Source organism: Pelophylax lessonae (genome assembly GCF_965119305.1).
Source record: "Pelophylax lessonae genome assembly, chromosome: 2".
NCBI lineage: Eukaryota > Metazoa > Chordata > Amphibia > Anura > Ranidae > Pelophylax > Pelophylax lessonae.
The window spans coordinates 438,398,907-438,421,113 of record NC_138769.1 but is presented as its reverse complement, the minus strand read 5'-3'; the positions used below and the strand labels follow the sequence as shown (position 1 = coordinate 438,421,113).

General features: G+C 43.4%; 1 protein-coding gene across 1 annotated transcript in view; it reads left to right on the top strand.

Annotated features, from left to right (window-relative positions):
• SH3RF3 (SH3 domain containing ring finger 3) overlaps window positions 1-22,207 on the top strand; it is a 673,946-nt gene that overhangs the window by 524,395 nt on the left and 127,344 nt on the right.

The window sequence follows — 22,207 nt, the reverse complement described above, 5'->3', positions numbered from 1 at the left end:
ATATATAAGTACAGTAAAACTGCTGGCAAGGGCACTGGTGGGCAAACTAAGTTCAATTTATTTTATTTAGTAATGTAATCCAATAGGATTACAATATATCAGTGTGTTTGTGTGTTTTACTTTTTGAATTTGCCACTGGTTCCACCCCCCTGCGATGCGTCGCTCGCAGGGAATGGAAGCCGGGGCACAGAGCATCAGACGGAAGATCCGGTCGCCATACACTGCCGGAACACATCGCGGGATCCCGGGGACAAGGTAAGTAACCTCTTCCAGGATCCAGTGACTTCTCCCTGGCGGTACCCCGAGTGTGGCTCAGGATTACCGCTAATGGCACTGAAATTCCACCCTGAGCCACACTGGGGAATACCGCCAGGGAGGTTACACATACAAAAAAATAGGATAGGATTTCCCCAAGCTTTAACACATGGGTATAAATAGTCCACATAGACAAACATACTAGTGCATGCAGACCACACGAATACATTTTTTTTCGTACATTTTTTTTTTGTTTAAACATACAAAAAAATAGGATAGCATTTCCCCAAGCTTTAACACACGGGTATAAAAAGTCCAAATAGACAAGCATACTAGTGCACGCAGACCATAAGAATACATTTAAATTAAGAGTCACACTGTTAGCAAAGATGCATACAGTTATAACAGGCAAATCTTTTTTCAGGTATCTTGTATACTTGTAGCTGGACTTGGATTAGTAAAAGCCTATGACCATGTCATTCTAAAATTATAAATGTTTTACTCCCCTCTTACATTTGTCCAGGTTATTATCCTATTGAAAATACACATAAGAGTTATTAGATCAAAGTAATGTACTTTACAACAAAGAAAAAACAAAGAAAAAACACGTGTCTTTGCAAAATTGGTAAGATTTTATTATGGTGCTGTAGGCCTGAACTTTAATGTAACAAACATACCTTTTTTTTTTTTTTTTTTTTAAAAAAAGACTTGACAACAGACTTGCTGGATTGATTGGCCGCGGCCATTTATTAAAATATAAATAAAATATATACTTAAAATGGTTCAGTTCAAGAGCTCGAACCAACCAAACTCCACACACAAATGTAATGCAGCTTAGCCAAAGAGCTCAAACTGCATATCCAATAACTTAAAATAAAAAAACATTCCAATTTAGGAATTTACAAAAACAAAATGACCGCGACAAATGGGGGCGGGAGGGAGGGAAAAACCTTCTTCCTCTGCTCCCGCTGACTGAGCCAGGGCTCACTTAAACTTCTTCTTTTATAGGCAACTGATTAACATAACGGTATTCAAATTTGACCAATTACCTTTTAGTGACCAGTATTTTACCAATCTATTTCATCCCTTTAACTGACCAATTGTATTTCTATGTTTAATGACCAATAACCTTACTACTTTAAAAAACTGACAATTTTTCCTTAACTATTGTCAAGCCACAGCCCCATATATGCTGATTGGGTACTTTTGGACCCCATCTGCATATTCATGGTGCTGTAGGCCTGAACTTTAATGTAACAAACATACCTTTTTTTTTTTTTTTTTTAAAAAAGACTTGACAACAGACTTGCTGGATTGATTGGCCATGGCCATTTATTAAAATATAAATACAATATATACTTAAAATGGTTCAGTTCAAGAGCTCGAACCAACCAAACTCCACACACAAATGTAATGCAGCTTAGCCAAAGAGCTCAAACTGCATATCCAATAACTTAAAATAAAAAACCATTCCACCAGCCAAACACATAATTCATGTGTTTGGCACCACCACCACGCCAGTGGCCTTCTCAACACAAGTCTGTATATCAAGATTTAAAATATCATTGGCTATGTCAGATAAATGTATCATATCAGACCTATAAAATCTCAAAAGCCCACCTTCAAGATCAGAGTGTCGAAAAGAAAAACCCGAAATTGAAGGTAGAAATTTGGAAACAGCTCTATTAATCCGTTTCCTACTTTTTTCCAAGAACGCATAGTCATCGGAAAACCATAAGAGACGGGGGACAATTTCAGAAAAAACAAAACAACAACGAGGAAAAATAGAATGAAAAAACAAAAAATCTGCCTTAATATTCAAAAGAAGATCCACTGACTTCCTAAAACCCAAGTCATTGCCCCCTAAATGTACAATAAATATGTCAGGGGTAGGCCACTGAAGGCAAACTCTATCAAAAGTGGCTGCCAAATACCTCCACGACATTCCCCGGTTGCTGAACCAAAAAAGTTGAATTTCTGATGAAGGAAATCCTAATTGTACTCCATAAGGACGAAGCTCAGCACATTTGTAGGCCCAATAAATGTACGAGTGGCCAATCAACCACACCACTTTAGGAGTACCTGAAATTTAAATGCATGCGTTAGGCCTGATGTATGATCTAAATGCTTCAGATTGCCATCTGCCAATAGCTTTAATGGTATCTGAAGAAAAGCCAAATTTAGCCGCAGTAGTAGCAGCACCCATCCTGAAAGAGTGTGCAGATATTGGCAGGTGGCTTAAGTGCAAAAACGACAGACAACGTTTCAAAACAGAATTAAACTGATAAACTGTCAAAGGGGAACCCGAAATATGCACAAAAAATTGGGGGAAAGGCAAAGGCCGAACCCTAACATATGCAATAGACCATAACACCGGACAAATATTTCCAGAAGAACACTTGCGAAGAGACACCCAATTGCCTTTCCCCAATCTATCGGTTTTACTATGCCTCAGAAAAATACGCAATTTGCCATCTAAAATAGACACATCCGAAAAAAACAAGCCATTAGCAGCATGCTTAGCAGTAGCCAACAGCTCCGAAATTCGGAATGCGCCGAAATAACAGACATATGCGGAAGAACAAACTGTGTCAACCGCTGTGCAAAGTTGACCCAAAAGGGACAGAGATATAGCAAACCTCCGATCATGTGTGACCACCGACCTGCGATACCCCCTTCAACGCGGTCCTTACTGAAAAAAAGTCCATAAAAGAAGGACCTCCATTCAGTTTAGCAAAAAATGAAACACCAGATAAGGATTTCAAAATATGAGAGTAGGAATAATTCTTTTGCATCAAATAATTCAAAAATTGTAGCACCACATTTTCATGAAAAGAATTAGGGGTAAATTTCATTTCACGCAGAAAAGAAAGCCACAATTCCCAAGAAGAATGGTAAGCACGCCAGGTAGAAGGTGCCAACGCATTACAAATAGCTGAATCAACTGCGCTCATACCAGGCTCCAAAGGTGAGGAGGGCAAGGTAGGCCAACAACATCTGCTCCTGGCGCCAAAGCATGGAAACGGTCCATCTGCTGACGAGAAAGGGCATCAGCGACATCATTAGACAACCCAGGAACATATTTAGCCTTAAGCCAAATATTAAATCTCAAGCACAACAAAACTATATGTCGCAACACAGAAATCACTGGGAGAGAACGAGAAGCCAAACAATTCACTGCAAACACTACACCTTTATTGTCTGAATGTAAACGAATGCGCTTGTTACGAAATTCAGGGCCCCACAATTCCAGTGCAACAACAACTGGAAATAGTTCCAACAATACAATACTAGAGGTAAGTCCCCTAGAAATCCAGGTAGGATGCCACTTACAAGCAGACCAACGTCCGTCCCAGAATGCACCATATCCATGGGAACCAGCAGCATCGGTAAACAAATTAAGAGCAACTGACAAACAAAAACAGTCCTGCCACAAGGAAGAACCATTAAATTCATCCAAGAACCGTAACCAAATCACCAGATCTTCTCTAATCTCAGAAACAACCCTTATAAAATGATGAGGCCCTACTAAACCAGAAATGGCCCTATACAATCTTTTAGAAAAAACTCTACCCATAGCCAATACTCTGCAAGCAAAGTTCAACATACCAAGAAGAGACTGGACTGTCTTAAGTCTCACTTTAGGTTTGCTCAAAACATAATGCAAAAGAAACTTTAACCTTGAAATTTTTTCTAAAGGCAAACGAAATTCCATAGTAACAGTATCAATGACAATGCCCAAGAATTCAAGGCAAGTCGTAGGAGCAACAGACTTACCTTCGGCCAACGGAACATTGAATTCAGCACAAACCGCCTGAAATTCCTTAAACATACGCAAACAATCAGATGTACCAGCAGAACCCATAAAGAGGAAATCATCCAAATAGTGCAAAATTGCACAGGAATTGCACCGATAAGATACCACCCACTCCAAAAAGGTAGAAAATTTTTCGAAATAAGCGCAGGATAGGGAGCACCCCATCGGCAGACACCTGTCAAAGTAGTAAAAACCCTCAAAAAAGAAACCTAGAGAGCTAAAAGCACTGGGATGTATAGGCAACAGCTTAAAGGCCGACTTCACATCCGCCTTAGCTAACAAAGCCGAAGACCCCACTATCCTAATCTTATCTAACGCTTCATCAAAAGTTGCATATGTAACCGAACATAAGTAAGGGCTGATCTCATCATTTAGGGACATACCATCTGGATATGATAAATGATGTATCACCCTAAATTCCCCAGGCTCCTTTTTAGCTATAATGCCTAACGGGGATATACGAAAATTCTCAAAAGGTGGATCCGCAAATGGTCCAGACACCCTACCCAGCTCAATTTCTTTAGCAATTTTTAGACAAACTATTTCACTAAAGGAAGCAATGGAAGGCAGGTTAGCTTGGATAATGCAACCTGAACCTGTAAAAGCAGGTAGAAAAAAACCAGAATCAAAACCTTGAAAAAGCAAAAAGGCATTTTCACTGTCTGGGTAGAGATGTAGCCATGGTAACATTTTTACCAAGCTCACCCGAGTTTCCGCTTTTGAGAAAAAGACTTTCTCTAGGATTTTGAGCCACCATACCTGAGGCCTTCTTAAAACATTTATTAGCAGGATGTGACCCAGCACAAAAAGAGCATTCATGCCTAAATCTGCAGTTATTAGGCCATTTACTTTGGCTGTCATTAAAACTGAAACATACACCTTTACGGTGCTGTCCCAAAGTCCCTGTTTTAGGAAAAACGACAGGCTTTTGTGGTAACAAAAGATTAATCCACAGCCCAACGTCTTTAACTCCCCAAGTCAGGGACTTGTAAATAGACAATTTCTGTCGAAAAGACTCGTCATAACCATACCAACCCAGACCTGGAAAACTCTTATACGCCTCCAAAATAATTTCCAGGTGCTGGAACAATCCGCTACACAGCTCAGGTCTCTTTTCCCCCAAAACACTCGCAAAGATGCAGAAACCCTGTAACCAATTGTTAAATGAACGTGGAGGAGATCTAAGCTTGTCCTCATGTACTTTGTCACCGTCAAATTTAGAAGGTCTAAAGTTAGGTAACAAGGATAAAACATCCACATAATCCCCATTCCAAATTTTTTCTTTCACACCATCTTTAAGATGAAACCCCAATGGGGAAACAGCACACGGCAATGCCTCCTTAAAATGGTGAGTAGGAATAGCAACAGAAGGTAGGGGGGGAGAAACACTGGCCATAACACCACTACCACTAGCCATCTCACCAGTAGGAATAAAAACATCATTACAATCACCCCATACCTCATGTAAATTAGGGACTACATTACCAGCAACATCGGATAAACAAGCAGGGTTAACAACATTACATTTAGGCATTAACTTGTCACAAAAAGACTGAAACATGTCAAAAAATTTTTGCATCACAGCATTAGACTGAGGCTCACCTTCAATACCTGCGCCACTAGTGACCGCAGGACCAGGAGAAGGCGACCGTTGAACCCTCGGAATCACCGTCGATGAAGGATCAGGGACGACCGACCTTGTACTCGTAGCAACTGCCGCTCTCTGACCATCCACAGGAGCTTCATCCTGCAAATCAAAACCGTTAAAAGCAGGCCTCAACCACGGAGCACAGGCTCCCAAACAAATTTTATTTACCCTCCCCCTCTTCGCTGCCCCTCTCGCAGCAGAAACGGGAACCGGACCGAACCTCCGTGGACGTTTTGATAGCCGTAGAGATCTCCTAGAGACTCCTCCATCTTCGGCCGACGAGCGGATATGACGACCGCGGAAGTCGTCACCGAGGTCAGGTCCTCCAACATTACCAATTTGCCGGCTTAAAGATGCGTCATTTCCTAGGTCAACGGGGGCCGGAAGAACGTCATTAGCAGGCGACGAAGATGGCGGATCCGATGTCCCGGCAACGACCGATTCAGGCTGCATCGACAGGCACCTCCGCAACCAGGCTTCTCCATCAGCACTGCTCGCTCTTTCTACCAACTGCTTCAAAAGCGACTCCATCCAGGCAAGTCACAGGCAAAAACCTTCTTCCTCTGCTCCCGCTGACTGAGCCAGGGCTCACTTAAACTTCTTCTTTTATAGGCAACTGATTAACATAACGGTATTCAAATTTGACCAATTACCTTTTAGTGACCAGTATTTTACCAATCTATTTCATCCCTTTAACTGACCAATTGTATTTCTATGTTTAATGACCAATAACCTTACTACTTTAAAAAACTGACAATTTTTCCTTAACTATTGTCAAGCCACAGCCCCATATATGCTGATTGGGTACTTTTGGACCCCATCTGCATATTCATTCTTTAAACTAACATCTTAACAAACATCAAGTTGGTTAGTCAGCATGTTTGAAGTAGGTTCGACATGATAGTTCTGGAAGCGAACTAGAGGAAAAATCGATTTTTAGAAAGGTTAAAACTGAATTTTAGGCAAACAGCTAAATACACCGTATGTAGACTGTTTTAGCTGCAAAAAAGATTTGTACTTTTTGTTCAGGCAGTCTTGTGATCAAGGCAGTGCAATCTGGCTCTTACCCTTCAACCTGTTAGGGCTGGGAGGACCTATCAGCAGCATAAGCTTCTGGATAACAAACCTCCTAACAACAATAAGATGACAGTCACCAAAGAGTTGTAGCCTATATAATCATGGGGTAGTCAGTATTTTCCTGCTTAAGGTCCGTTCACTTTAGAAATCAGAAAATCGTACAAAAAATACAGCTTTCGAAGCAATCGTACAATAATCCGATTGTTAATACACAGCTTTCGAGAGCCGATCACGACAGTTCATCCAAAATTATCTGAAGGGATAAATGCCAAAATGTTTCTAGTATGATACCAGATCGTACAGTTTTCATTTAATCAGCACAGTTTTTGCCTGAAAATACAACATTAATACACTAGAACACATTACTTTGTTTCTGAATTTTTATTCTGGTGTCTGGGAATTTACATTACTTTTGTAACCTCTTCATTTTGAGACTAGCATCCAAAAAAAAAAAAAAAAGAACAGGATAAGAAATTCTTGAAGTACAATCCTATGTAACCCATCACTGAGATAACTAGACTCTGCCACTCCCTTCCTGCTTGCATCCACCATTCTGATGTTCTGATGACATTTGGAGATAGCAGAAGGTGCAGCCTTGACCTCTCTGCATGCACCCCTAAAGGCTGCAGTGGGTCAATGCTGCCCCTCTAAGACCCTGTTCACACCTGAGTGTTTTTCAGCTCGTAAAACGCTCATCTCTGAAGTTTCAAAACACCCAACAAGCAATATCCTATTCATTTCAATGGCCCCTGTTCAGATCTGAGCGTTTTGTCACCTGAAGCAAGATACCTGAAGCTCAAAAAAGTACATGAGCTTATTTTTTGGCAGATTACAGGCCTTTTTGTTAGATGTCAATGCCTGCCTCCAAACACCTGCAAAAAATGCCCGAAAAATGCCAAAAAAAGCATGAAAAATGCCCAAAAAAACACCTGAAAACAATACTCTCAGGTGTGAATGGAGCCTTAAGGCTCCATTCACATCTGTGGAATAAGGGAATAATAACCGCGCTAAAGGAACAAATAAATTGGGACAGCAGCAACTTCAAGTGTGACCACACCCTAATAAATATTATACATATAAGTCGCGCTAAATATATTGGATGGAGATGTGAAGTCCATAAAAGTCCAAAAATATATTATTGATAAATTCCAGGACCAAGCTCCCTTGAGGGTATGTGCTTACCAGATGAAGGTAAGAGAAAGGCAGTCTCGCTGCGTGGAAACTTGTCACCTTGACAGTAGATCCAAGCTTCTATGATCGATCAACTCAGTGGACATAGGATCATGAAAAGCAAAAAAGTAACGCAATAGCGTAAAACCCAACAAACAAATTGTGACTATCACCACAGGTGTGGATAAATGAAGATTGTGATGTGAAATGACCTCCACCGCAATAAAATGAACTAAATAAGTCATGCAAAAATTTAGGGAACTTAGGGTAAATAACCCTTACCAGAAAGGTTAAGGGTTGACGCCTTAAGTGATTAAATGTGTATCGGTTGGAGTAGCCTCTTACCAAACATAAAAATAATGACACAGTGAAGAAAACGTTGAAAAAAAAAAAGGTATTCGTGCTGAACCACCACCAGCTGAATTCGCCTCTTACCCTGGATAGATATAGATTAGCCAAAGTGTACTAAACAAATCCAGTGTACCACTCAGGAGCCCGCAATATCACACCTGTGAGAGTTGCCTCTTACCACATATGAAGTTGTATCAAGCCTGTAGGGTAAACCAAGTGGCCAAAGACCGACCCCAAATTGCATGTAATCCAAGCCTGTATTTATACGAGTAACCAGGGGATCCGACCAGAGGTGTAGGTAACTGGGTCTCAGAAGTTTCAGCAATATAGGATATCACCACCTGTGTTTTGGGACTTTATCTTATCTCTATCTTGATATTATTGTTTGGATACGAGTTGTATTCTTTTTCTTTTTTAATACAACCCTCATCCACATAAGGTTTAAAATCTTGTCAGTTTATTTGCATTTCTAAAATGATTTTCAGATTCCATCACTTCCTGTAGATCGCTAGATGCTGAAAGACGATCTACAGGAAGTGATGGAATCTGAAAATCATTTTAGAAATGCAAATAAACTGACAAGATTTTAAACCTTATGTGGATGAGGGTTGTATTAAAAAAGAAAAAGAATACAACTCGTATCCAAACAATAATATCAAGATAGAGATAAAATAAAGTCCCAAAACACAGGTGGTGATATCCTATATTGCTGAAACTTCTGAGACCCAGTTACCTACACCTCTGGTCGGATCCCCTGGTTACTCGTATACATACAGGCTTGGATTACATGCAATTTGGGGTCGGTCTTTGGCCACTTGGTTTACCCTACAGGCTTGATACAACTTCATATGTGGTAAGAGGCAACTCTCACAGGTGTGATATTGCGGGCTCCTGAGTGGTACATTGGATTTGTTTAGTACACTTTGGCTAATCTATATCTATCCAGGGTAAGAGGCGAATTCAGCTGGTGGTGGTTCAGCACGAATACCTTTTTTTTTTTTTCAACGTTTTCTTCACTGTGTCATTATTTTTATGTTTGGTAAGAGGCTACTCCAACCGATACACATTTAATCACTTAAGGCGTCAACCCTTAACCTTTCTGGTAAGGGTTATTTACCCTAAGTTCCCTAAATTTTTGCATGACTTATTTAGTTCATTTTATTGCGGTGGAGGTCATTTCACATCACAATCTTCATTTCTCACCTGTGGTGATAGTCACAATTTGTTTGTTGGGTTTTACGCTATTGCGTTACTTTTTTGCTTTTCATGATCCTATGTCCACTGAGTTGATCGATCATAGAAGCTTGGATCTACTGTCAAGGTGACAAGTTTCCACGCAGCGAGACTGCCTTTCTCTTACCTTCATCTGGTAAGCACATACCCTCAAGGGAGCTTGGTCCTGGAATTTATCAATAATATATTTTTGGACTTTTATGGACTTCACATCTCCATTCACATCTGACCGTATCGTTTTCAGACATTTTTGTGGGCGCTTTTCAGGCCGTTTTTTGCAGGTGTTTGGAGGCAGGCACTGACGTTTAACAAAAACACTTGTAATCTGCCAAAAAAGAAGCTCATACTTTTTTGAGCTTCAGGCATTTTGTTTTAAACGACAAAACGCTCATATGTTAACAGGGGCCATTGAAATGAACAGGATTTTGCTTGTTGGGCTTTTTGAGACTTTAGAGATGAGCATTTTACGAGCTGAAAAACGCTTGGGTGTGAACAGGGCCTTAGAATCTAGAGCATTGTTCCTCCTTCCCTTGTGGTGCTGGGATGAATAAAGCAGGTGTTGCTCACTGTTTTAGGATGAAGACAGGAGCTGAGGTTACTACACAATTCAACAATAGGAACTGAAATACAGTGCAGGTAAATATGTTATATAGGCATATATCAAGATTAGGTCAAAATTCAGGTAGTTGTCATGTGAAACACATTAAATCAGACATTAACAAAGACTGAGAGAAACAATGATGCAGACAAGGCTACACAACTATTCCTGGTCATTGTCATTAACACGCTGAGGGCAACATATTAAAACTGCAGCAGAATCATATCAACCCGTTAGTTTTTTATTTTCATTCCCTGACAATAATAGTGACATGGAATTGGTTATTATGGGCAACAGTTCAAAGAGAAGTATGGGAATATTTTTTTATTTTTGGGGGTGCATGCAGAACCTAGGATGCGCCTATGTGCAGGCAGCATCTGTCCCCTTCCAGCTCTAAAGGCCCGTACACACGAAAAGAAAATCTGTAGGGAAAATTCGTCCGGCGACCGATCTGCCGATTTTTGGATTGTTAGTATGGTGCTTTCGACAGCCAACTCCGACTTTTCGGCTGACAAAATCCTGATGTGCAGGCTATACAATTTTTTTCGTCCATAATACAACGTCCGATTTTCATCTCATTAGTACAGATTTTGACGGAAAAAAATCTTATGAGCAAGACTAGGCATGCTCAGAGACGAAAGAACACATACAAAGCAATCCAACACATGACATCACTTCTGAAGTAGAATTCTGTCATACGGGAAAATTCGTATGAAAATAACCTCTTCACTTTCCACATCAGACTAGCATGCCACAAAAAATGGACGGCAGATCGTTCGATAATCTGATAGTGTGTACGAGGCTTAAGACTGAGAACCGAGTGATCAAGCACCGCAGATCCCTATAGGTTCTCAGAGCTCCCAGAGCAAAGAGCTGGTGACTACCCTCATGCTCACTGGAGCTCTGGGCTTTGGAGGGGGTGGGAGCGGCTGGCTCAGGCTCTCCGCGGCTCGCTCAGAGGTTGAGCCGGGTGCTGGTCCAGGCATGTGGGTGGATACCAACCATATGGTTGCGCTCTTTCCCCAGCCTGGACTGGCTCTGTGACATCAGCCGACAGAGGGCTTCAGCCTGCTGTCTGCTGAAAATGGGTCACAGGAGTGCAGAGCAAACAAACAAGCTTTGGCTGTTTTTCTTCGTTTAGTTCTAGCTTGGATTAATGAAGAGAAAATAAAAATTACATTTATTATACTTGTGTTTTGGGTTCTCACTGGTGCATGGTGGCTATTGTTTTTTTTATTTATTTAATAAATTTTTATTGATTTTTAAAACAATAACGAGGCATATGAATAAGCCACAAAAACCAAAGTTACATAACAATGACCAGATAAACAGACAGCTGTGGAAAGGGGCCCGAGGTATCGGACCAATGTACCAAGTTGGCAGCAGGGGGGGGCCAGGAAGTAGTTCAGGATGCGTTAGGGAGGGGGGGAGGAGAAGAGGAGGGTAGGGGAGGCAAGGGAGGGATAACCGAGGATCACGTGGAGGGAGGGGCAAGAGGAGGAGGGGAACAGGGAACGTGGGGTCGGGTGGGGTAGGAAGGACCGGGTTAGCAGTCAAACCAGGAGAAGGAACTTTCAAGACATATCATGTGATGTTAAGAGACACTCTTCAGCCAGAAATGGGGGGGGGGGGGTTTAGTAAGGCACTTGCAAGCAGACTCAATATAAGACTAAAAAGTCACTGGTGGACAAAAGGAGGGAGAGGGAGGGAGAGAAAAAAAAAAAAAAACGTCAAGGTGGGGGGCTATTTTACTGAGTCATCCATCAGGCGTCCGTTGTGGGCCAAGAGAGGTGAAACTGTGTGACGTATGACTGCCATTTGCGCAGGAATTTGGATGGGTTGGACTTAAATACAGATACTTCCAAGCGCTCTTTGGCGAGTAGGTTGTCCAGGTCTGTACGAACTTCCCCCACTGTAGGAGGGGAGGGGGAGATCCAATGCCTAAGGATTATCCTGCGAGCAATCATGAGACACGTGGAGATCCAAGCTTTATGGGCTATCAGAAGTGATGACTGAGTTTTAGACCGGACGATGAGGACCTTTGGTGGTCTGTTGTGCAGTAGTCCAAAGAGGAGCAGGAAAGGGCTTTTAGTTGGTAGGAGGCCCGTGACCCGAGGAACCCATTGTTCCACTGTGTCCCAAAAAGATGAAATAACTTGGCAGTTCCAGAGTCGTGGTATAGCGTAGGGCGATGGGAGGAGCACCAAGAGCATCCTTGATAAGGCACATGGAGAGGTGAGGAGGAGAATGGAGAGTAAGCACGGTGTAGAATTTCCAGTTGTTGTTCTCTCCAGAATTCATTGGTGATGAATGCACACCTGGAATTGAAGCCTGCCAGTAGGAGCTGCTTGCACCCAGTCATGTTAAGATCCTTGTCCCAGGAAGATTTGGAAGAGTCCGCCAGGGCATCCAGTAGCGTGGCTCGGAGAGGGCAGTAGATGTTCGTAAGTCTTGGGTTATCCACAGAGAGGAGGGTGTCCAAAATAGAGGGCAGAAATCTTTTCGTCCCATCCCTGCAAAGTGCCATGGCATGAGAGGTGACCTGATGCAGGTATAGAAAATGATGAGCCGGTAGGTTGAACTGGCGTTGTATGGTACTAAAAGTGAGAGGGGCTCCCGTCGAGGAGTCAAACAGCTGATCAAAAGTCTTCAGTCCCGACTGAGCCCAGGAGGAGTAGATTCGCTCCAGGTTCATGTCACATAGAGAAGGGTTGCCCACAATGGGAAGGTGGCTGGAGATGTTCTGAGGTAGGCCCAGTTATTTCCTTATTTCTCTCCAAGCAACGAGAGTGTCCCGAAAAAGGACATTCTGCTTGAGACTCGGGGGAAGAGTACTAAGTTTGCTATGCAGGAGGCCCGGCAGTGAAAATGGGCCCGGAATTTGAGATTCCAATGAGTAATTTGAGAACCTGGAAGATCCATTTAGCCAATCCATACCCACTCTCAACAAGCAAGATAAGTTATAAAGTCTGATGTCTGGTAGGTTGGCGCCCCCAAGGGACTTGGGGGAGCACAATTTGGGGATGGAGATCCTAGACCTTTTGTCCCTCAACAAGAATTTCGAAAGGGATTTGTGGATAGTTTTAATATCAGTATGCTTAATGAGCAGAGGAAGCGTTTGCATCAAGTATAGTAATTTGTGAAATGTGACCATTTTAAAAAGATGACACCTGCCTAGGAGAGACAAGGGGAGGGTGACCCAATTATCCAATTCTTTGGATATTTTGGAGATCAGCGGTGTGTAGTTTAGGTGATACAGGGAGGAAGGAGATTTGCCTATCTGTATACCCAGGTATTTTATGCTAGTCTTGGCAATGGCAAAAGGAGATGTTGATGTCCAAGCTAATGGGCCCGAGCGGCCGAGAGGAAGTATTTCACTCTTTGCGTAGTTGATGCGCAACCCTGAGCAGAGTCTAAACCTGTCGAATATGTCTTTGACATGATGCATGTCGCGGGCTGGATCCGCAGTAAAGAGCAGAATATCGTCTGCAAACAGGGTGGACTTTATTTCCTCTCGGCCGATCCGTATGCCCGTCAGGGGAGAGGTGAAGGAGAGATGTCTGGAGAGGGGCTCTAGGGCCAAGTTAAAGAAGAGAGGGGATAGAGGGCAACCTTGTCTAGTTCCCTTGTGCAGGGGAATGGGGTCCGATATTACATTAGAGGTGACAACGTTAGCAGTAGGGGAAGCATACATCGCCAAAATGAGGTGTAGGAAGGGTCCTGAGAAACCAAATTTAAGGAGGGCCATGCGGAGCCATTGGAAGCTGACATTGTCAAATGCCTTCTCGGCATCCAATGTGATAATGGCAAGGTTGTTGGTGGGATCAGCGTTTGCTTGCGACAGCACAGCCAATACCTTTTTGATATTGGCGGTGGCGGAGTGCCCCTTTGTGAAGCCTGCCTGAGATGGGTGGAGGAGAGATGGCATGATCACGGCCAGTCTGGAGACAACAATTTTTGAGAGGATTTTTGCGTCAAGATTTATCAGGGATATGGGCCGGTAGGAGCCGGGCTCCGTGGTGTCCTTGCCCGGCTTCGGGATGAGCTTAATAAAAGCCTGGGGGCATGTATCTCCCTCCATCCATTATGTGTTGGAAGACTTTGGTTAGCGTGGAGGTGAGTAGGTCTTTGGATAATTTATAAAATTCGGAAGTGTACCCGTCTGGCCCGGGGGCCTTGCCAGGAGCGAGTGACGATATGGCCGAGGCAACGTCTGCATGGGTGATGGGGGCGTTCAAAAGGGCCAATTGGTCCACAGTAATTAAGGGGAGGTGGACCTCATCTAGGAATTTATTGGCTTCTGTTACATTTATCGGATCAGGGCCATAAAGTTTCGCATAAAACTGTTGCATGACAGAATTGACACCTTTCGGGGTGTCAATTAGGCTGCCTGACTGGTCCTTGAGGGAGGTGATATGGGTCGGGGTGAAGGGTCCCCTGCACAAGCGGGCCAAGAGCTTACCTGACTTATTGCCATATTTGTGATATGTAAAGTCTTGGAGAGACTGGTGGAATTGCTCGTGTGCCATAGCCCACTCGTCAAAGCGGTGTTTGGCCTCCTTCCATTGGGTCCTATGGGCGGGGGAGTTTTGCTGAAGGAGATTGGAATGTGCCACCCTCAAGAGGGTGCTTGCGTTCCGGTAGTTTGCCTCCGCTTTTTTTTTATGCTGAGGCGAACGCTATGATCCTGCCCCTGAGGACAGCCTTGCCAGTCTCCCATAGCAAAATTGGGTCAGAGGAGTGAGACTCATTGTCTCGCAGAAAGTCATCCCAGATGCGGGTTAGGATCGACAGAAGATCCACATTGTTGGCAAGGTATGATGGGAATCGCCAGGGTTTACGAGCAGATACTGAGTCGGTCAGAGACATCTCGATCGACAAAGGGGAGTGGTCAGAAATCACCAAATCAGAGATCGAGGGTTTGTGCAGTATAGGGAGTAGGAGTGAATTGCAGAAAAAGTAGTCTATGTGGGAGAATGTACCATGGGGGGGGGGGGGATAGAAGGTGTATTCCTGTAACGTTCATGCGTTTTTGTTAATGGATGGATTTTCAGCTGCAGAATTATCACACTCAGTAGCCTTGTAGAGATACTGTTGAATAAACCTATCCAACTCTCAGGACTTCATCACGGTGTACAGCCTGTTATGCAATATACATATACTCAATCAGATGTTTAGTGGAGGGATAGAACATATGAGAATGTATAGATGAGAGACAGGTTGTATGGTGATTACTAGGAGTAATATTAGGAGAGTTGCAGGTGATGGTAAAGCAGATAGGTTCTGATGTCTAGTATAGTGTAGATGGTAAGAGGACACAGATGGAGTATACTTAGACAGAGTAACCTAGTGCAAGGATAGTTGAAGGTAGTCCCAAGAGCTAACAGTCTATGCAGATGGTATGGAATAGATAGATAGATAGTCCTGGTAATTGCAGTAGATGACAGTAGGAGATTGGTTAGTATGGAATCCCCTGTGGGGTACTTATCACGTAGATAGGTTAGTAGTAACAATGTCCATAGATAGAGAGGTGATCCCGTAGCGAGATACGGATCAGCGGCGAGGTTCCGGCGTCAGTTCAGCAAAGGAAATGTCAGCAGCTCCGACTTCACAGGAGAAGGTGCGGTGAACATGTGGTTTGAACGAGCGATGAGTGAGAGAAAGCCGGCGATTGAAATAGCCGCTCATAGCGGCGCTCGGCAATGATGTCATCCGGTCTTAAAGGTATATGCGTCTCTTGTTACACAAGATGGGACGCAATTAGCAAAGGAGAAATATGGAACAAGGGTACCAGAGGTACCAGAACATTACAGTACCCCCCCTTAAGGCCGGCTCCGGAAGGCCTCTAGAACTGGTTTTTCTGGATATTTCGAGTGGAAATTGCGAATCAGTCTAGGGGCATGTATATCGGAGGTATCCAGCCAGGTGTCATCTTGGGGCCCATAGTTCTTCCATCGTACAAGATACTGGAGTCTTCTTCTATTGAAACGGGAATCCAAAATTTCTTTTATCTCAAATTCTTCTCCACCTTCCACTTGTACAGGAGGTGGAGGTGAGATAGTAGACCTTATTCCTTGGTTAGGAACATGGGGCTTCAGTAGAGACACATGGAAGATAGGATGTATCTTGAGGTCTGCTGGTAATGTGAGTTGTACTGCAGCTTTTCCAATAAGCTTCTCTATTGGGAAAGGTCCCAGAAATAGAGGTCCAAGTTTTTTACTAGGGATTTTTAATCTCAGATTTTTTGTAGAAAGCCAAACAAGATCCCCAATGGCATATTGGGGAGAGGGTTTCCTACGGAGGTCGTAGTACCTCTTTTGTTGGCTATGAGCATGTGATATGGTATTGTTGAGTAATCCCAGAGAATCCTTTATCTGGGCAAGATAATCAGATGCCACTGGATTACTTGATGGCAAGATACGTGGTGGAAGGAGTGTGGGATGAAACCCGTAATTTAGGTAAAATGGACTTTGTTTAGTAGTGCTATGAGTCGCGTTGTTATAGGCGAATTCCGCCAGCGGGAGGAGATCTGCCCAATCGTCCTGTAGATACGAAGTATAGCAACGCAGATACTGTTCGATGCACTGGTTAACTCTCTCTGTCTGTCCGTTGGTCTGAGGGTGGTATGGAGAAGTAAGTTTACGCTCTATTCGTAGTATCTGACATAGAGCTAGCCAAAACTTTGAGATGAATTGTGAACCACGGTCAGACAGCAGTGTTTTTGGAATACCATGTAACTTAAAGACATGTTTCACAAGTAATTCCGCTGTTTGTTTGGACGAAGGTAGTCTTCGGATAGGAGTAAAATGTGCCATCTTGGTCAGATGGTCCACTGATACCAAGATGGTGTTGAAGCCTTGGGAAGGTGGTAGTTCCACTATGAAGTCTAAGGATACCACTTCCCACGGAACCTGGGGTATCGGTAAACTACAAAGTAACCCCGATGGTTTCGTGTTGTCGATTTTAGACCTTGCACAGATATCACAAGATGAAACTAACTTTTTTACGGTTGTCTTCATGTCTGGCCACCAAAACTGCCTAGTAAGTAGATTTAAAGTTTTAGTCATACCCATATGTCCTGCCATAGGTACATCATGCGACAATTCCAAGATCTTGGTTCGCATAGTAAGGGGTATGTATAATTTATCGTTGTAATAGAGGAAGCCTTCTGCGTCAGTAGTTAGTTGTGGTGGAGGTGAGTCCAGTCCTATGCTGTGCAAAATCTCTTCCTTCAGGGAGCGAATGACACCGATAATACGTTCAAGTGGTATTATAGGAACTGAGGGAACCTCGGTAGAATCTTTCTCGGCTAGTCTTGAAAGTGCATCCGCTTTTTTATTTTTGTCTGCGGGCGTATAAGTCACTAAAAAATTAAACCTCAGAAAGAATAACGACCACCGAACCTGCCGGTGGGAAAGAGTTCTATTAGTCTGAAGGTATTGAAGGTTTTTGTGATCAGTATATATCAGGATTGGCAATTGAGTGCCCTCAAGTAGATGTCGCCAATTCTCTAATGCCAGTTTTATGGCTAATAACTCCTTCTCTCCTACTGGGTAGTTCACCTCGGGGCTGCTTAATGACTTTGAGAAGAAAGCAACTGGGTGAAGAGGTGAGGTGTTTGTTGGTCGTTGTGAGAGAACTGCTCCTACTGCCATATTTGACGCATCTACCTCCAAGATGTATTGAAGGGATGGGTCTGGATGGCATAGTATGGGGGCGGTAGTGAAGCTTGATTTCAGCAGACAGAATGCTCCATCTGCTTCTTTTGACCAATTAAATGGTTTCTTCGTGCTTGTGAGTTGTGTGAGAGGTTTCACAATCGCAGAGAAGTTCTTAATGAATTTCCTATAGTAGTTAGAGAATCCTAGGAACCTTTGCAATGCTTTGCGAGTGGTTGGCACAGGCCAATCTAGAATGCAGGATATTTTGCTCATGTCCATCTTAATTCCATTTTTTGATATAATATATCCTAGGAATAGTACTTCCTCTTTATGAAACAAACATTTTTTTGATTTAACATATAAGTTATGTGCAAGTAGTCTTGACAACACAAGTCTCACATGTTTTATGTGCTCAGGTAAGGAATGAGAATAGATAAGTATATCGTCCAAATATACTACAACACAAACGTCAAGCAAGTCTCTGAATATCTCATTTATAAACCGTTGGAAGGCTACGGGAGCATTACATAGCCCAAATGGCATTACAAGGTACTCAAACAGTCCGTATCTGGTTCTGAATGCCGTCTTCCATTCATCCCCTTTACGGATTCAAATTAAATTGTATGCCCCTTTTAGGTCCAATTTTGAAAAGAGAGAAGCTCCACGCACCTGTTCGATAAGTTCAGGAATAAGAGGTAAAGGATAACGATCCTTTATTGTAATGGCATTTAATTGTCTGAAATCAAAGATAGGCCTAAGGCTAGAATCCTTATTGCGGACAAAGAAGAGTCCAGCAGCAGTGGAGGAAGTAGAAGGTCGGATGAATCCTTTTGCCAAGTTCTCATCCAGATACTCCTTAAGATGAGAGAGTTCATCCTGTGAGAGAGGATAAACATGTCCGAAGGGCAACTTGCTATTAGGGAGTAGATCGATACAACAGTCATAATCCCTATGAGGAGGTAGCATTTGAGCGTTTTTTTCAAGGAAAACCTCCGATAAGTCCTGATAACACTTGGGTATAATGTCATCCGGCACTACAGACAGGATCCTATCATATGTGGGGAGATTACACGTCGTTTCACAATAGTGAGAAGAGAACGCTAGCGTTCTTGTTTTCCAATCGATGATTGGTTGATGTATGTGTAACCAGGGAAGTCCCAAAATGATTGGGAAATGTGGTGATGTTAACACATCAAAGGTGGTGGTCTCCACATGAGACCCGTCAGCAGTTACAAGGAGTGCCTGTGTCTGACTGGTGATAGGACCAGAGGATAGGGGGGTACCGTTAATAAAACTAACGGAGACAGGTTTGGGTTTTGAAACAATAGGTATTTTATTAAGGGAGACAAAACAAATGTCAATGTAGTTTCCACAAGATCCTGTGTCGATCATAGCCTTGGTGGTGATCCTAGTTTGGTCCCACTGCACTGTTAAATGAACAAAAAGATAAGGATTAGAAAAGGAAGTTGTGAGTCCGCCTAGCAAGACATTTGAACACTCACCCTCTTTTCTGCGGACAAGGGGACAGCCGCTTATCAAATGATTCGGGGATGCGCAGTACTTGCAGAGATGTTCGGTCTTCCTTCTGGCACGTTCAGAAAGGGTCAGAGGTGGGCGTATCATTCCTACCTCCATAGGAGTAGGGTCAGCAGGCAACATCCGAGAAGGACTGGAAAATGGTGAGCCCATCTTCTCAGCCTTTCTTTCTCGTAGTCGTCTGTCAATATTGATACTGGTCTGTATCAGTCCCTCCAGAGTGCCAGGTAAATCCGCTCGGGCGAGCTCGTCTTTAACGGCCTCAGATAGGCCGAGTCTAAACTGCGTTCTCAAAGATGTGTCGTTCCACCCTGAATCAGGGGACCATCTTTTAAAATTTGCCACGAAATCTTCAACGGGTCTCCTTCCTTGTTTCAAGGCCCGTAACTGGGTATCAGCGGTACTCTGCTTATTGGGGTCTTCATATAAACTAGCGAGTTGTGCTAGGAAAAGAGGGTAAGAATTAAGGAGTGGATCATCCTTTTCAAAGAGAGCGTCTGCCCAGGCCCGGGGTTCACCCGTTAAATAGGAGATGATGGTACAAACTTTAATTTGGTCAGTGGTGTAGGTTAGAGGTTTTAACAAAAAAAACAAACGACATGCGTTTTTAAATTCACGAAATTTGCTCCGATCACCAGAAAACACTAGAGGAGGGTTTATCTTAGGCTCACGGGGCTGAGTAGCAGAAAGCTGTGTGAGACGGCCAACCTGCTGTCTCAAGGTCTGATTTTCGTTTTGTACCTCTGTAAGCGCAAGGATCAATGCATCTACTTGCTGTTTTATTTGTAGTACATGAGTGGGTAATTCTGCTGAATCCATATTTTTTTTAAGGCTCGTTCAATCTGTAAAGTTCATGCGTTTTTGTTAATGGATGGATTTTCAGCTGCAGAATTATCACACTCAGTAGCCTTGTAGAGATACTGTTGAATAAACCTATCCAACGCTCAGGACTTCATCACGGTGTACAGCCTGTTATGCAATATACATATACTCAATCAGATGTTTAGTGGAGGGATAGAACATATGAGAATGTATAGATGAGAGACAGGTTGTATGGTGATTACTAGGAGTAATATTAGGAGAGTTGCAGGTGATGGTAAAGCAGATAGGTTCTGATGTCTAGTATAGTGTAGATGGTAAGAGGACACAGATGGAGTATACTTAGACAGAGTAACCTAGTGCAAGGATAGTTGAAGGTAGTCCCAAGAGCTAACAGTCTATGCAGATGGTATGGAATAGATAGATAGATAGTCCTGGTAATTTCAGTAGATGACAGTAGGAGATTGGTTAGTAAGGAATCCCCTGTGGGGTACTTATCACTTAGATAGGTTAGTAGTAACAATGTCCATAGATAGAGAGGTGATCCCGTAGCGAGATACGGATCAGCGGCGAGGTTCCGGCGTCAGTTCAGCAAAGGAAATGTCAGCAGCTCCGACTTCACAGGAGAAGGTGCGGTGAACATGTGGTTTGAACGAGCGATGAGTGAGAGAAAGCCGGCGATTGAAATAGCCGCTCATAGCGGCGCTCGGCAATGATGTCATCCGGTCTTAAAGGTATATGCGTCTCTTGTTACACAAGATGGGACGCAATTAGCAAAGGAGAAATATGGAACAAGGGTACCAGAGGTACCAGAACATTACAATTCCCTATCTGTGGGATGAGCCAATCGCCAAACATCAGTAAGTTGCAGGCTGCCAGCAAAAACCGACAGAGCAGAGACTGAGGTGGGGGGATGGGCAGTGTCTGCAGGCAATTTCAATGATCTGTCCTCGGTAAAGTGCATGGCAGCATTGAAATCGCCACCTACTAACAGGGGAAGGTGAATATAAGGAGCCAGTATGCCCGTGAGCGTGCCGAAGAAGGACTGCGTCGAGGGTGTGGGAGCATACACATTGGACAGGATAACTTCCTTAGGGCCATGGGACAACTTGAGGATTTGGAGTCTCCCCTGATCATCGGTGAATAGGGGGGAACAGTCAAATGTAAGGCGTTTGTGCACTAAAATCATAACACCTGCTTTCCCTTTGGATGCGGCCGATCCGAAGACTCGGCACACCCAAAGTTTGCGCATGCGTTCGAAGTCAGCTGAGGAAAGGTGAGTTTCCTGCAGCAAAGCGCTGTCTGTGTTAAGTCTTTTCAATTGCCTGAGGATGGCCATACGTTTGTTAGGTGAACGAAGTCCCTTGACATTCCAAGAGACTATCTGGAGATCAAGGAGGATCGATGGGGGGGGGGTCTTACAGAAAGGACTAGAAGAGTAGTGAGTGGGAGGTGGGTAGATCGGTGGCTAAAGCTATCGGTACGAAGAAGAGCAGGGGGATATGCCAGGAGCAAATGGAGATGGGTATGGGTATAGTGCTAACCCGACCAGGAAGGTCGTTAACCATAGAGAGCAAAAAACATTGAAGATCACAGTTAACAACAAAACACATAATAAAGGAAGTGTGGACTTCACTTTTTTCCACATAAAACTCACGTTACCGACAGCGTTACCGGCGTTGAAGCTGAGACCGCTCGCCATCGGGAGGATGATACAGTGGCTCACAGGAGGAAAGAATCTCGGAGGACAGTCAGTATACTAGCCGAGCACCTATAGCGAGAGGGGTCAGCACTCCGATAAGGCTGTGGGAATGCAGAGGGTTATAAGCAACATCATAGTAGGAGCAAAAAAAAAATAGGATAACATGTCACAAAGAATAGCAAAATGCAGCAGGCATCTAGGAAGTGAAAAACATAAGACATATGCTATTCGCCCCAGATGGCAAGTAATAAAATAACCTGAGTAAGGTGTCACAGTGCCCCTGATAGCAAACTTAGCCTGAGAGAAGACGATACTAGAGGCCTTTAGCGCGGGCCGTCCT